This window comes from Dasypus novemcinctus, chromosome 13 (assembly GCF_030445035.2).
Source record: "Dasypus novemcinctus isolate mDasNov1 chromosome 13, mDasNov1.1.hap2, whole genome shotgun sequence".
NCBI classification, from domain to species: Eukaryota; Metazoa; Chordata; class Mammalia; order Cingulata; family Dasypodidae; genus Dasypus; species Dasypus novemcinctus.
The window spans coordinates 83,280,295-83,297,422 of record NC_080685.1 but is presented as its reverse complement, the minus strand read 5'-3'; positions in this window follow the sequence as shown (position 1 = coordinate 83,297,422).

Genomic DNA, 17,128 nt, shown 5'->3' with positions numbered 1-17,128 from the left:
CTTGAATTACATAAATACACAACAGGTCTAAATAACAATGCAAGCATTTTAGCATTTTATGCCTATTTTAACTTCTGAAACTGCACCATAAGCACGAGCTGAGAATTCAGTATTGATCCATTCGATAAGGTAGGGAACCTAGTTCATGCAGATCAGCCCAGTCACACCTCAGCTGCTCATATCTCACCAACTGCCTTGGTTCCACTCGGTGGCAGCAGGCCCCCCTTCTTCCTCCTTTCCCCCCTACTACCCATTTCTTTCTGCTTGGGTGTGCAACTTCCCCTGCCCTAGACTGCGTCCAACCAACGCTTTTTTCTTTCTTTGTAATCTTCTAGAGTAGACACCATCTTGAATTTCCAGTGGCCCTTGCAAGTCCCCTAATACCTTTGACTACCCTCTGGTATTGATGCTCTCTTACATACATCCACTGTGGCCTGCACTTCGTTAGCCAAGGAGAGATTGCAGCTCTGGAGACAAAGTCCTGGAACTGGAAGTATTCCAGAGAAAGAATGCATACTATAGGGCAGAACCCATACCAGGATGTGCTAGGCAGCCTTTTCTCTAGATCTGGATCTTTGCACTTTCTCTTCAAAACCTTGCCTCCCTTTTATTGGGGTTTCCACTCCATCTTCCAGGAACACCAAATGGGTGTTCGTTCCTTCTTTGTCTCTCCCACCCACCCACAAAAGGGAGTTAGGTTTGCCAGAGCATTTTTGACAGCCTTAGAAAATTAAAAAGCTCACAAATGGGCAGCCTGCTGAGAAGGGTGAAAGCAAAGAGGAACACCAGCCCTTCCTTTTGCCCTGACAAGTTTCTGGTGAGGGACATTAGGGGTAGATGGCTTGTTCAGCAGCCTCAGATCTCTGTAAGGACACACTGGGAAATGCCCTCTTCTCCCCAGCCTTGTGAGGCCCTGAGTCATCCTGGAGCAACTTTTACCACAAACAAAACATGGGGGCCAGTGGTGACTACATCCTCTGACCTTAACCCCACTTCCTGCACTGAGGAGCCACTTCCCATTTTACCTCAGGGAAGCACCTCAAAGGCTACACATTTTCAGATTCCATTTCAGACTTATATGCTGCTTTCCTCACTTTGGGGGATGGCAAAAGGGAAGAGAGAAGAAAACTCCAGTGGCTAATGATGATGGATGTATACAGAAAAGTTTGGGTGCTACTGCCCAACACCTACCACCCCCAGCCACATATAAATAATCCAATTTAACTGCAGAATACCCAGTCTTTTGCATGTGAATCTATGAATGTTTTATACCTAAACTACGTAAGAGTAAGAGTAAGAACTTAGCATAGTAGAAGAAATATTAAGAGGCAGTGTAAATATCAAATCTTGGTTCTACCTTGACCTTTTAAAAGCCAAATGACTAAGACAAATCTCCTGAGTTGTCTGAGTCTGTTTCTTCATTTGTTAAATGGGAGAAGTTAATGCTTGTCCTGCCTATCTCACAGTATTTTTGTGAGCTTCAAATATTTATGAAAGTGCTTTGCAAAGTGTCTAGTGCTATACTAATATATTGTCACTATGTCAGGTGCTATTATTAATATCATATGAATATGTACCCCCCTTTGCTACATAAACCTCAGCAGTTGTTAGTAGCACTGTAAAATGTATGTTCAGTTCAACTAGTTTGTATAAAAATGCTCCATATAATAATTTTCAAGAGCCTATAACTTCTAGGTTGATCTAAAATATGTAAAAAAAAAATGCATTTTTTAACATTCATCTTTTCAGGATGATATAGCTTCATTTAAAAGATCAAGGATGACTAATAGGAGAGTATGGGATTTTTTATTTTGGACTAAGACAAACATCCAAAAATTTACTGAGGTGAAAGCTACACAACTCTGTGATGAAAGTGAAAGCCCCTGAGTGTACACTTTTGATTGTACAAGGCATAGGACTATATAACACAGTAAACCATATGGTAGATAATAGACTGGAGTTAACAGTACAATATGAGAGTGTTCTCTAATGAACTATAACACACGTACAGTACTAAAAATATAATAAAGGAGTGTATGGAAAAAACATACCAAATATAAGCTATGGATCATAGTTAACAGAAGTATTTTGATTATGTTCTTTCAAAATCTGTAACAAATATTCCACAACAATGCAAGGTGTTGGTGGAGGGGTGATGAATGGGAATTCTGCATGTTATGCATGATTGTTTTGTAAGCTTACAACTTCTCTCATAAAAATAAATATTATTTAAAAAATAAAAGAACAAGGATGATATCTCAAAATAAGTCCACTATGGACATTAAAATCTATCCTGAGTGTGTTTATTGCTCCATCTTCTTGCTTAATCTTTAGCAAAAGCAAGAAAATTTAATGACCTGAGTCATGGTTACAGACTAATAGTAAAATAGAAGAAAGCAAACCTTCCAAACAAAGAGAAACACTGGCCAATTGTCCAACACACCCTATTCACCACGAGGCATTTGATAGTTGTCTAAAAGCCAGAAAGGTTGGAATAACCAGATACCTGTTTCCTTTTATTCCTTTCTTTAATTTTTATCAGTGGGTCTCAAATTTTAGGATGCATAGGATTACAGTAAATAATTTTTTAAACAATTCCAAATAAGCCAAACTTCAGTGGACTTCTAAGAGTCTTCATTAGAAATCTTGAAATAGACAAACCATGGAGTTTAGAACCTAAAATGTCTTCATAAATTGCAACTTGACTCTAGAAATACCAGTAAGACTATTTACTGCTACCTCTATTATTTCCTTTGTTCCTGCCATTTCAACAATTGGCACTAATAACTACATTTATTGAGCATTTTCTATATGCTGTTCATTACAATAAGCACCTTTTTATTTATTATCTCTAACATTTGCCACACCTCAAAAGATGGACATAATTATAGCCATTCACAGATAAAGGAGCAGAAGTTTAGCTAAGACAAGTAACATTTTGGAGATGATATGACTAACAACACAGTGTCGTCAAAGCAGAAGCCCAAAGTGGATCCAATGTGTGTTTCTTTTTTTTTTTAAGATTTATTTTTATTTCATTTCTTTCCCCTTCCCCGCCCACCCGATTGTCTGCTCTCTCTGTCCATTTGCTGTGTGTTCTTCTATGTCCACTTGCATTCTTGTCACGTAGCACTGGGAATCTGTATCTCTTTTTGTTGTGTCATCTTGCTGTATCAGCTCTCCATGTGTGCGGCACCACTCCTGGGTGGGCTGCATTTTTCACATGGGGCAGGTCTCCTTGTGGGGTGCACTCCTTGCACGTAGGGCACCCCTATGTGGGGGGAACCCCTGCCTGGCATGGCACTCCTTGTGCACAGCAGCACTATGCATGGACCAGCTCACCACATGGACCAGGAGGCCCTGGGTTTAAACTCTGGACCTCCTAGATGGTAGGCAGATGCTCTATCAGTTGAGCCACATCCACTTCCCAATGTGTATTTCTTACGAACATGATATATCACAATAATGACTGAGTAAACTCCTCAAGTAAAATCTTCCCTGTGATAAGTAGATCCGAGGGAATGTATAACCCATGTGATGATTTCTGTTGATTTGTTTTCCTGGTTAAAGAGGTCACTGGGCCTGAAAGCCTGACAGACATTGTCTTAATGGACTATGTTTATAATTATACTGACAATAATTAATCAAGAGGTTAATGCCTTTGGGGGTACTCCCCATGGGCTTCTAGCAAGAACTGATCAGTAAGTTATTTGGTCAATATGAACAAATATTCTTCACTGGTTCGAAAGAATTATTTTCTTCTGCTTTGTAGATTATAGCATCAAGCACATGATTTCAGACTAAGTGGTGTTGACCTAGGAGAAAATCAGATACCTGCATGGTTCAGAAGGGTACTTGAGAAAAATTATTGCATTTACTGATGTACTGTAAAAAGCAAGAAGGTCACATGATACTTTTTTGTATGATGCATAATGAAACAATAATAGCTAACATTTATTAAGCACTAAATATATGTCAGGTATTGCACTAAGCCTTTTTCATACATTATCTCATGTAGTCTTCAAAACAACCTCATAACATAGGTACTTCCTCATCTAACAGCCTTTTTCAGAGGAGGCTAAGTAATTTGCCTGAGATCACCCAGATCATCATTTGGAAGGAGTTTGACCCCAGACTCTTGGTTTTGGATGCCAGTACTGAATCACTGCACACCCCAACATGCCTGAGCTGTTACCAGAGGTTCAGTTTTCTAGGAGTAATGGAGGATGAAATTCAAACATCTAATGACTCTTCAGTTTACCTTTTCCAAGGGATTGGCTGTTTGGGATTGCAAATTTGAAAAAGGGAATCTTGAGCTAGAAAAAGCATTAGGTATATCCATGAATGAGGTAACTCCATTGATATCTGCCCTTTGAATTGGGATGCATTTCAAATGCTAAGGACTAGAAAGTATTCCTTTTTGGTTTCCTACTCTGCTCAAAGCACCATGCACCATGGAAAGGGTTGGTATTAAACAATAGGAATTGATTAGCTTATAGTTTGAGGCCATGAGAATGTCCACATCAAGGCATCATCAAGGCAATGCTTTCTTCCTGAAAACCAGCTGCTGGTGCTACTTGGCTCCTCTGCCACATGGTGGCATCTGCAGGTCTCTTTCTTCTAAGTTCTGTTGATTTTGGTTTCTTGCTCTGTGGCTTTCTTCTCTTTCTGTGTATTCAACCTGTTTGTATAGGACACAAATATGAGGATTAAGACCCATCCTGAAGGAGGTGGGTCACGCCTTAACTGAAGTAGCCTCATCGAAAGATCCTACGTACAATGGGTTTTAACTAAAGGAATGGATTAGATTTAAGAACATGTTTTAGGATATAGTTGATTAATACTGTTGTAGCAGAGAGAAGTTGGGTTCACATAGTATTGAAGGCCAGGATGCAAGAATTCTGAGAAGAAAAATTTATTATGACCAGCCAGACTCAGCGGACTCCTGTCCTAATAAAAACCAAGTCCCACCAAACTGTCCGAAAATAGCTTTAACCCTCCCTCTGCAGGAGGAATGGAAACTGTTTTGCCTCAGTGAAGCTGGCTGATCTATGGCCACACAGCTGCCCCTCAAAGATGTGCCTGAAGTATGGGCAGAGGGCAACCCAACAGGGATGGCACATGACATTCCTCCAATTATTATTGAAATAAAGCCCACAGACAGCCCAGTAAGCATAAAGCAATATCCAGTTCCACGTGAAGCACGAGAAAAAGTCCAGCTACATATTCAGAAATTGCTGAATGAAGGCATACTACAGCCATGCCAGTCTTCATGGAATACCCCACTTTTCCCAGTTAAAAAGGCTGATGGGGATTACCGCCTGGTCCAGTGGGCACATTTTTAAATCCCTGAGGGAATCAAATCCAAGTTTTGCTGTTGCTTTTTGGTGGAGCTTGGATTGTCCCACATAAAGGTGAAAATTGTTTAGTTCCAAGGCTCTACCCAAATGCAGAAGAAGGCATCTTTAAGATCCAGACATGAAAAGTAGATTGCTGATGAGGGTATGTAGCTGAGAAGATTATATGGATTAGAGACTGCAGAATGGAGAGTTATTACTGCTGCGTTGACTGCTTGCACGTGGAACTGGATATTGCATGTCCTGGCTTGGAGCAAGGGCTGCTGAGTACTTTTACCAGTTGCCCCTACGACAGTGGCTTGTCTTTTTGATAATGGCCCTATTGGCTTGGTCATTACTGAGTGCTGAGCCCCAGTGTCTACCATCATATGTATGGTGCAACCCCCAATTTGGACTCCAACCATAGGCTCTGTGGGGCTGAGATAATAGGAGCCTGGTCTGTCCTAATAATCTCATTCAGTCTTCTATTCCCACAAGTCCAATGAGTTGATTTGCATGTTTTCCTTCTGAATTTTTGCAAACCCAGGGTTTGGTCTGTGATGCTCCACTAGCTTTTCTGGTTAAAATTTTGGCCACTTTTTTTCCAGCGATGGGGTTGAGTGGCCTGCTGGGGCATTTCAGTTTCCAATGCCCCTCCTCCTTGTAGTACATGCACTGATTTTGTCCTAGGGGCAAAATCCCTTTCTTGGGTCAGGGGTTTCCCAGTTTACTTTCCTTGACACAGGATTGTTTCTTTCCACTATTGCTGCTGCAAGAATCATCTTCTGATTCTCTTCCCTCCTGGTCTCTACATCACAGTTGACATAAACTTTGGTGGCTATTCCCATGAGCTGAGAAATATTCATACCAGCAAAGCCATCCAACTTTTGTAGCTTTCTTCGGATGTCAGCCTGTGATTGGGCAATGCATGATGTAGCGACCATTGTTTGACTTTCCGGAGCATCTGGGTTAAAGGGTGTGTATACATGAAGTGCCTCACACAGTCTCTCATAGAACTGAGCTGGACTTTCATCAAGAGTTTGTAGGATTTGGGTGGTTTTTGCCATGTTTACTGCTTTTCAGCTCCTAACTCTGAATCCTTCAACTAAGGCCGTATAGAAAGTTTCTAGTTGGTTGAGCCCAGTTGCATTATTGGGGGTCCTCATCTGGGAACTGTGTGCAGGCATATTGGTTGCTGTCCAAGTTTCCCTCAGGTGGGTGCTCTTTGAACCAGGTTAGAGCCCTTTGTGTGACCCACATTCTTTCTTCAAAGTTAAGTAAGGTCATGATGAGTTGTTTACAATCAGCCCAGTTGGGTTTGTGGGTCTGTATGATGGACTGGAAGAGATCTGTCATGGCCTGAGGCTTCTCCAGGTATGCTGGGGTGTGGCTTTTCCAGTTACAGAGGTACCTTGCAGTAAGGGCTGGCACATGAATGTTTGGTTTCCCCCTTGAATCTGGCCATCTGCATCATAATAAATTGGAGCTTGGGCTTCATGGAGAGGTAACTGTAGGGCCACTGTTCTCCCTGCTCCCCCTGCCTCCAGGGCTCCCCATGATCTGAGTTGTTGTTTTTCAGGGACTCCTTCCTGACTGATGGTCAGCAGTATGCTGCCAGGGGCACATGGCTGCAGGGGCATCTGGGTTGCATTTCCTGGTGCAGATGGTGACAAAGGCAGCTGTGGGAATGGTGTTGGTGCACTTTGGTGTGGATGGCGATAAAGGTAGCTGTGGGGATGGTATGGATGTTGCACTTCCCAGTGCAGATGACAACAGGGGAGTGCTGCTTAGTGAAATTAGCTCATCCCCATTCCTCAGCACTGCTGCAGCAGGAGTAATTGCATAGAGCAGTGGGAGGTCATTTTCATTTGGCCCTTCTAGAATGGGTAGGTTAGCACTGGATTTGAGGCTCACTTTCTCTGTATCCTTTGCATGGTGCTTGTTTGGCCTGGTTCCTGGGACAGCAATTCTGGGTTTTTGTAAAGAAGTCAGGAAATCCTAGCTTCTTTAATCGTACACTTCCCTAACCAGGGCATTCTTTGACTCACAGTTCTTGCCAGGCATCGATGTAGGGGAACTGGTGAGGGTGCCCTCATTTTCCGGTTACTACGTCGTGGACTTTATGGATGATCCAGGGGTCAAAAGTGCCCTCCTGGGGCCAACCCATGCTGAAAGTTGGCCATTCTAATTCACAAAGCATTCTAAGCTTTCCTGGCTGGAACTTTATACTGTATATCTCTCCATGGATTGCTCAGGAAACGTTTTTCAGCATGCAAGCTAACGGGGTCCTACCTTGTGTGTTTCCCATTTTTCTACCCTGTGCCAACACTTCACAACACTCACTCAGCTTATGCTTCATCCATTTCCAGCCGTGTCCCTTGCAGCAGCTTATGACACCTCTTAGCCTTAGTGGGTCAGTATTAACCCCTGACTCAGAAGAGGGTCGCTTTGCAGGGAGGTCCTCCAGACTGCCCTTGACCAGATGAGGTTGCCATGGAACCACGGATTGGGACTCTGCACTCGCCCCACAGAAGTGTGTTTCTGCATCTCACTCAGTCTCCACAATAACACGCAACAACCACCCCTTTTCCTTTCTTGGACCTAGAGAAGATGGCTTCATCACTTTTCCTCAGGAAGACTGGGGCCTCCTCTTGAGAGCTGATCAGGCTCCCCTCCTAATTTTTTTTCAGAATTAGGCTTTTCCTGCACTATGCTCCCAGGGGTCTTACCCATCTGGCATGCAGAGCTCCTTGCTTCGTTCTCAGGGTCTCTTGAACCCTCTGGTACCTCCAGTTTCTCAGGGAGGGCTCTGGGGGAGTCCACAACCTCCTTCTGGACTAAAGGGGAGTCCATGGTGCCCAGGACTGGGGTTCACCCGGGCCTCCCAGCCTCCTCAGAGACTTCCAGGAGGGGCAATCAACCATTGCCATCTCTGGACTTCTTTTTTTTTTTAAGATTTATTTATTGCTGTCCCCTTTCCCCACCCTCACCCCCAGTTGTCTGTTCTCTGTGTCCATTCACTGTGTGTTCCTCTGTGACCGCTTCTATCCTTTTCAACAGCACTGGAAATCTATGTTTCTTTTTGTTGCGTCATCTTGTTGTGTCAACTCTCTGTGTGTATGGTGCCATTCTTGGGCAGGTTGCACTTTCTTTTGCACTGGGTGGCTCTCCCTACAGGGTGCAGTCTTTGCATGTGGGGCTTCCCTATGCAGGGGACACCTCTACGTGGTAGGGCACTCCTTGCGCACATCAACATTGCACATGGGCCAGCTCCACACGGGTCAAGGAGGCCCAGGGTTTGAACCATGGACCTCCCATGTGGTAGGCGGATGCCCTATCCATAGGCCAAGTCTGCTTCCCACCTCTGGCCTTCTCTGCATATCCCGGACGAGCCCCCAGAGATGTTGTAGTAGAGAGAAGTCAGATGTATGTGGTATTGAAGGCCAGGACACGAGACTTCTGAGAAGGAAGATTTATTATAAACAGGCAAACTCAGAGGACTCCTGTCCTAATAAAAACCAAGCCCCAAATAAAAGTTTGGGGTTCCTTTTATAGAGGATGTAGAAGTGGGGAGTTAAATGGTGCTTATATGCAAAATCACTTTTTATTAGTTTCTTCAAACGTTTAATCTGAGTATCAGATGGGTTATATCCTATAGGTAAGCTTGAATTAGCACATATCCCTCACATTCCAGGTAAGCCTTTTAACATGAAACCCCCACATTCCAGGTAAGCTTTAATTTACACATTTAGTTTGCATCCTCCCTGAATATCCAAAGCCTATAGAGTTTATACCTCTCAGTTAGCTCTCCAGGAAGCTAGTCATACTTGGATATGAAATAAGTTTGAATTTATTCACAGGCCATATTAATATGTACGATAAATGGAGAGGTAAAGGGTTAACATGATGGTGAATATACTTTAAAGACAGACCCCCACAGACCTCTTACACCAAAACACTCATATTTATTATCAGATAGATTAGTTACAATGATAATACAACTCTTCTTGGTTGCCTCACACACATTTATTCATTCCACCAATATATATTGAGCTTCTACCACTTGCTAGGCACTGTTCTAAATGCTAAGGAAAAAGCAGTAAATTAAACAGGCAAAAACCCATGCCCTCATGGAGCATATTATTCTAGTAGGAGGAGACAGATAAAAAACAAGAGAAATAACTAAAATAAATTTTATGTGAAGATCTGAACTAGTAAAAGAAACAGAGAGTGAGGGCAGGAGAAGGCTTCTGACTCTTAGGTGGTGTATTAATCAAGGTTCTCCAGAGAAACAGAATAAACAGGATATAAAAACATAATATTAAGAGAGTCCTTATAAGAATTGGCTGTCATGATCATGAAGACTGACAAGTCCAATTTCTATAGGGCAGTCCACAGGTGGGAAAATTCTGATGAAGGTGACATTGAATTCCTCAAGAGAAGATGGCTTTCTCAAATCTAGATAGAAATTCTTCTTTCTGACTGCTGAATTCCCAGTTCACGCCTTTACAGTCTCCAACTAATTGGATGAAGAGCTTCTCATCAATGCTGAAGGCAATTTCCTTTGTTGATTGTGGATGCAATCAACTAACTAATGATTTAAATCCATCTAGAAAATACCCTCACAATAACAATCTGGCCAGTGTTTGCTTGACTGGAAACTATAACCTAGCCAAGCTGACACATGAAATTAACCATCATAGATGGGGTTGTCAAGAAGTCCTCTCTGAGTCAGAATATGAAGGTATGGAGAAAGCAAGCCATATGGATAACTGGGAATAAGCATTGCAGACAGAATGAAGAGCAAGTGCACAGGTTCTGAGACAGGTGCACACCAGGTGTGCTGGAGAAACAGCAAGAAGGTCAAGTGATTTCAGTGGAATGAACAAGAGGAAGAGTGATCCAAGAAGGGAGGAAGTATCAAATGGTAGGAGCCTTTGAAAGCTTTGACAAAGATCTGGCAGTTACCCTAAGTGAGCAGAAAAGCCTTTATAAGGGTTTGAACAGAGGTGACATTGTCTTGACGGTTTTAACAGAACTATTCAAGTGTTGCAAGAACATAAATAGAAGAGCAGATAGAAGGCTATTGCAAATCATCTACTCAAGAGATGATGGTGGCTTTGAGGAGGGTGGAAATGAGGAGGTGGTAAAAGGTGGTCAGATTTAGAACAGATTATGAAAGGAGAGTCAACAGGATTTGCTGAAGGGGATTGAACATGCAAATGAAGCAGAGAATGATTCCACAGTATTTGTTCTGAGCAAATGTGTAATTGAGTTACCGTGTGGGAAGAGCGGGTTTATTGGGCTTCAGTTCAGATTATATAATAAAGAGCCTAAAGCTTCTCTAAATCAGGCAAGCCTGGTAGCCAGGAAAATGTGGCTCAGAAAACCTGAGTGACAGGCCCAAGGGCCCAAGTCTTTAAGTGTAAAGACTAAATTGATCTCAAGGTCAAGGATCTTCCTATTGTACCACTCTCTGTCCTGGCAGGAGCATATTTCTTTTTGCTTGATGATGAAGTTAATCCTAAAACCAAGATATCACTTGGCATTTTATTCTGTAGAAAAAGCACTCTTGAAAGATGAATCAATTAAAATACTACATTCTTGAATAATTGATAAAAAAGATATCAAAACAAGGGGAGAATTGGCTTAACCTAGGTGTCTTTGAATATTGACAGTTCCCCCCCAAAGAAATATAATTTCGAGCACCTAGTTTTCTTCCACTTCTATTTATTTGATGACATTTGTTCTGGTCTCACTGTTTATTATATTCTATTTTATCTTTCTTTTACCCCTAAAAATTAAACCAAATAATAAGATTTTCTTTAATTTGAGTGCTGTGAATCATTCTGGTTTCTAAGTTATTGGAAGGTTAAGGCTGATGGTGTCTATGTGTTAGTTTATAAGAAGCACAATATATTAATGTTATTTATTATTGATTCTATTATTTAATTATTATATGATATGATGCTATTTTATAATTTTTATAATTTTCAATGAAAAATTGAGTAGTTAGCTAGACATTTTAATAAAAGTCCCAAGGAGGAGAAGGGATTTGTTTATTCAAATGAGATAGAGAAATAATATAATTAGAATTGCCTTGGAATTGTCATGTAGGAGCAGCAGGCTTGTTGGGGTTCAGCTCAGATTGGAACATATTAATTCTAACATGCTGTCTAAACCTCCAAGTGGATATGAGTCTGGCATTCAGCAGAGAGGTGCAAAGTGAAGATTCAATTTGTGAGTCATCCGCATCTAGATGCCTTTTGAACCCATGAGCCAGGATGAGATCACCAAGGGAGCAAATATGGATAAAAAAGGGAAGTGGTCCAAGACTGAGACCAGGGAAACTCCAAAGATTAGGGAAAAAAGGAAAAATGAGGAAGAACCAGCAAAATAAACAGAAAGGGGGTAGGAGGAAATCCTAGAATGTCAGTTAAAATGGAATCCCTCTTTCACTTGCGTAGTTTAATACTTCCTGTAAACTCAACTACTCTTGTAACCCCTACAATAATACCTTCTATTACAATTATTTCTAAAGGACATCAAGTCTTGGAAGGAATACAAAGTTTTACTCAGTTTTGTAATATTTTCTTTCAACTCTAAGGAACCACCATATTTAACTAAAATATTTTCACCCTTTAAATGCCACAATTGCTAAATACATAGCTGTTCCTTTGATACAAGAAGTACCCCCACTTCCCAAAATGTCAGTGGGAGACACAGCAGAATCCTCATTTAAGTTTCTCCCAGAAGATGCAGTTCTTTGTTGTCCCCATATTTGAAAGCATCAAAATAATAAATAAATAAATAGGTGCCCACTACAAATAAAGCTCAATCTTTCTCCTCAAAGAGCTCACAGTACGTGAAAGAAAAATTATAAGTGAACTTTGTGAAATGTGCTGCAACTGGTTGTATGCATAGAATAAGAAGGGATCATTTAGGGCAGGAGGAACCGGGAAGTCTTGTCCTTTAAAGTTGACATTGGAATTGGGCCTTCCGTGGTTTGTTTTCCAGGCAAACAAGAGTTAGAAAGATATTCCAGGCAGAAGGAAGGGTCTGAGTAAATGGTAAAGGAATGATTCTGGTATTGAGGAGACAATAGTGCAGTGAATAAGCTGGAAGGAGAGAGAGAAGTAGGACAGAGGCTAAGAGACAGAAATAAGGATGGCCATTTCGCTATTTGTGATACAGTTAAGGAAATGGAAAATGATCAATATTTGGACTTGTACTTGTTGTACGTGTTACTCCCCAGCTGAGTATGAGGATGAAAATAAGTGAAGTGAAGAATCACACTGTCCCCTGTAAAAGCACCAAGACTAAATCTTAGCGTTTTTCTTAAGGATTAAAAGGTACACTTTTCAGATACCTAAAAATCCCAGGCCTCCAGGAAACCAGGATGGAATCTACTTTTCAATATTATTCACGTTCCAGGACTAAATCAATGTGGGCAAAAGGATTAGGATGAGGGGTCACATGATAAGCTAAAATACAAAAGGATGATGAATAGATAATAAGAGGAAGTCTGAGTAGAAATGAAACTTCAAAAAAGAGAAACTAATACAAGTATACTGAACACTTGCTAAATTTGTAAATGACAGTATTCAAAACATTAAATGCTAAGTTTTTAAGGTGAGGATAACCAAAATTAAGAAGCATTTTACTGTAATCTTCCAACATTCAACAATAGAAACTTGAGGATAGCATGGATTTTATTTCTAAGATTTTGTCATTTTTGTAACATTTGTTTGCTTTCTGCACTAATAATAATGAAATATGTAGGCACTTAGAAAAGGGAATCAAAGGACAGGGACATAAATATATACTATGCTCATTCTTACATTCCTTTTTACAAGGTTTCTCCTACTAATGTATTTTATTTCTCTATCTCATCTAAATAAACAATTCCCTTCTCCTCCATGGGACTTTTATTAAAATATCTAACTAAATACTCAATTTTTCATTAAAATTATAGTAATTATAGTAAAATAGCATATCATATAATAATTAAAATAATAAATAGAATCAATAGTAACATTAATAAATGTGTTTCTCATAAACTAACATATAGACACCATCAGCCTTAACCTTCCAATAACTGAGAAACCAGAAATGATTCATAGCAATCAAATTAAAGAAAATCTTATTATTTGTTTTAACTTTTAGGGGTAAAAGAGAAAATAGAATATAATAAACAGTGAGATGAGAACAAATGCCATCAAATAAATAGATGTAGAAGAAAACCATGTGCTCAAAACTATATTTCTTTGGGGGGAAACCTCCAATATTCAAGGGGACCTAGGTTAAGTCAATTCTCACTTTGTTTTGATATCTTTATTGTCAATTATTCAAGAATGCAGTATTTTAATTGATGCATCTTTCAAGAGTGTTTTTCTACAGAATAAAATGCCAAGTGATATCTTAGTTTTAGGATAACCCTTTTCATCAGGATAAAAGAAATATGCTCCTAAGAAAAGAGAGTGAATGGTGCATTAGGAAAATCATTGACATTGAAATCAATTCAGTCACCTCAGAGCCCCTTGACCTTGAGCCTGTCACTCAGGCTTTCTGAGCCACATTCTCCTGGCTAACAGTTTTGCCTGACTTTATAGGAGCTTTAGTATCTTTATTGAATAAAAACTAGTATAATAACTGATAACAATACCCACTTTCAAAGCAACTGAATTAATGAATTAATGAATAGAAATATGCATTATAAGTTATAAAGTGCAATTCCTAGTTTCTGGCACATAGTTGGTATTTTACAAATAAATAGAAAATCATTTGTCCATTGATGCTTCAAACATAGAAAATATTTTAAATATCAAACTCAAATCCTAGTTTGCTGGTAGGAAACATTTTTTTTAAGTATGAATATCCTTAAACTGTATAAATTAAAATTCACATCAGAATCCAGCTCTGACTCAAAAAAGGCAATAATTAAGTAATAATAAATCAATCATTAGTATGATAACAAAAACTCACAGCGTATGTAATAAAGCTTAAATTCTAGAGCCATGCTTCTGCCTCTTTCTATCACTATACTTCCCATCTTTCCTTGATTTTACTTTCTCATTTGTTTTGCAATTTTATTGTGAGCTAATGTTCAGGTGACTTTATTTCTAAAGAAGACCTTGGCAGTATAATTTCAAACCTATTACATGTAAGTGCAGGCCTCTAGTGACTTTCTTTTTACCCAGAGCCCAGGCTGAAATGAGACGCTTCCTTGCCATGTTTTTGTGTATGGGTAGATTTTTCTGTCCCACTTTTCCACTGGGAGGTTAGTCCTCTGAGGGTCAGAAAAGGACAGAATCTGTTTTAATTCCCCAATTTGAGCTATGCCCAAAGCCTTTTGTCTTGTGTGGGTATAGTCCAGATATTCCATTTTGTATCTTCTTTGTCAAGAATTATGTAATGTACTGTCTATATTTGTGTTGCCAGACTGACTCCCCATTCAATAAACAATGAAAAAGGAAAGTCTGTCATAAATTGAAAAGAATGTATGAGACCTCAAATGAGAAATATTAAAATTTCTGCCATTGATACATTTACTTCAATTCACAGATATTTAGAGTATGTCTGGCAATATTATTGTATTAGTAGTAACAAACAATGGGCAATTCATCTTCTCCAATCGAACAATTGGAGTTTAATTACAAGTTTCTGATAGAAGCTTAACTCTGTCAAACCAAAATTTGATCAGGACATTGCTGAGTTCTGATTGTTTGAATTTCCTTATCACACAATAAGCCCCAAAGTAAATCAATGATGTATATTGAGGAATGTTATCTCGTGGTGATTGTAGGAAGTAATGTTAAGAATGTTGTTCTCTATATCATATAATGTATATTTTCTGTTCTAAGAAATAAAATATATAATGCCTCCTAAGATATAATGCTTCCTAAAATGACTTAAAATAAACATACACATCTATATTATACTATTTATGCAAGCTGATTTGAATGAATAGAATAAAGCACAAAAGTCAAGGATTGGTGTTAGGCCAGGAAGGTGTTTTTTGTGGCTTAGGGATGTTCTTGCTCAGTGACAATCTTGGTAAGTACCTTGTTCAAATTACGGCAAAGTTATTTCTGCCTCCCACTACTATTAGGAGACATTGCATTTTCTATACCAGTATGAAGAATTATCTTTCTCACAAAATTATTCTTCCCAAATCCCACTATAACTGCACTCCATCTTGTTCATCCTTCCACGGTTATTCAAGTTTGGATGGACCTCCCTCAGAGTATGCACACAGTAGACATTCAATAAATACTGTAGGTATAAGATTGAAGCAAGTTTTTTGTAGCAATCTCTACTTAACCATTGGTAGAAATAACTGGTGATTTCCATTGCCTTAGTTACTAAAAACATACTAATTGATGCCCAAAATAGAAAATAAGCTAATGAGCTACTCTCTAGTTAAACTTTGCACTTTGACACAAAACTTGAAATGTGTTTACCAAAAGCAGTGTTTGTTCACAAATCTGTTTATCCCAGTTGTACTAATTATTGTAATTATGCAGTAAAAAATAATATTTTGACAAATGAGTACAAAAAGAAAGACAGGCTTCCTATGAAAGAAAGCTATTCCTTTTGGAAAGATATGCTTAAAGATGACATAGAGGGAAGTGGTTGTGGCTCAACTGATAGAGTATCCACCTACCATATAGGAGGTCTAGGGTTCATTACCCAGTGCCTCCTGACCCATGTGGTGAGCTGGCCCACGTGTAGTACTGCCATGGAGGGGAGCCCCACGCACAAGGAGTGTGCCCCTCAAGGAGAGCTGCCCCACACGAATAAAGTGCAGTCTACCCAGGAGTGGCGCCACACATATGGAGAGCTGATGCAGCAAGATGACGCAACAACAACAAAAAAGCAACACAGTTTCCTGGTACCACGTGACAAGAATGCAAGCGGACATAAAAGAACACACAGGGAATGGACATGGAGAGCAGACAATGGGGGTAAAGGGGAGAGAAATAAATAAATCTTTAAAAAAAAGATGACATACAAATAATGTTGATCTTGATATGGATGGGATAACTATAGATGCTTAGGAGGAAAATCATGAAAACCAATTGTCTTTCAATCCCTAAGCCTATTTAAAGAAATTGAAACAGACATTTATAGAAGCGCCGATAGAAGTATAATGGATGAAAGCAGGACTATGTAGAACCCCAATCTGTCGGTCACTTCAGGGAAAAAAATACCTTGAATGTAAGTCAGAAGATTAGCTTTTTATTTCAAATAAAAATTTAGGTACATACAAATGATATTTTATGATTCTCCAATTTGAACAACATTCTCATTTGTCCAATCACAACTAGATCAGATCAAATCAAATAAGATGGCTTTTACTGTACTGTCTTAGGACAATGCAAGCCCTGAATAATATAAAATGCATGTTAAATGATTTTAACTTCAAAATCTATGACTATAATTTCCCTTAATATTCATTCAACTGCTACACTGAGATCTTCCTGGAATTCCAGCATACAGAACTGCTGGAGAGCCACAAAATGCCCAAAAGAAATAATTTCATTCCTGTCACCTGAGGCCTAGGAAAAGAAAGTAGATCCCTAGTCTATCTTCTGTGTGTAATGCCAGGAAGTCTCTTTCCCAGCAAAATGTTAATAAATTTGCACCAAGCATATAATTGAATTGCCTGAAACAGCTAAAGACAAAGATGTGAAACTAATACTCCATGGACACAGATCAAAGAAAGCTCTTGTATATTGAAAGAAAAATTCAATGAACAAGTCAATATTTCTTGAAAAAATAAGAAAGCT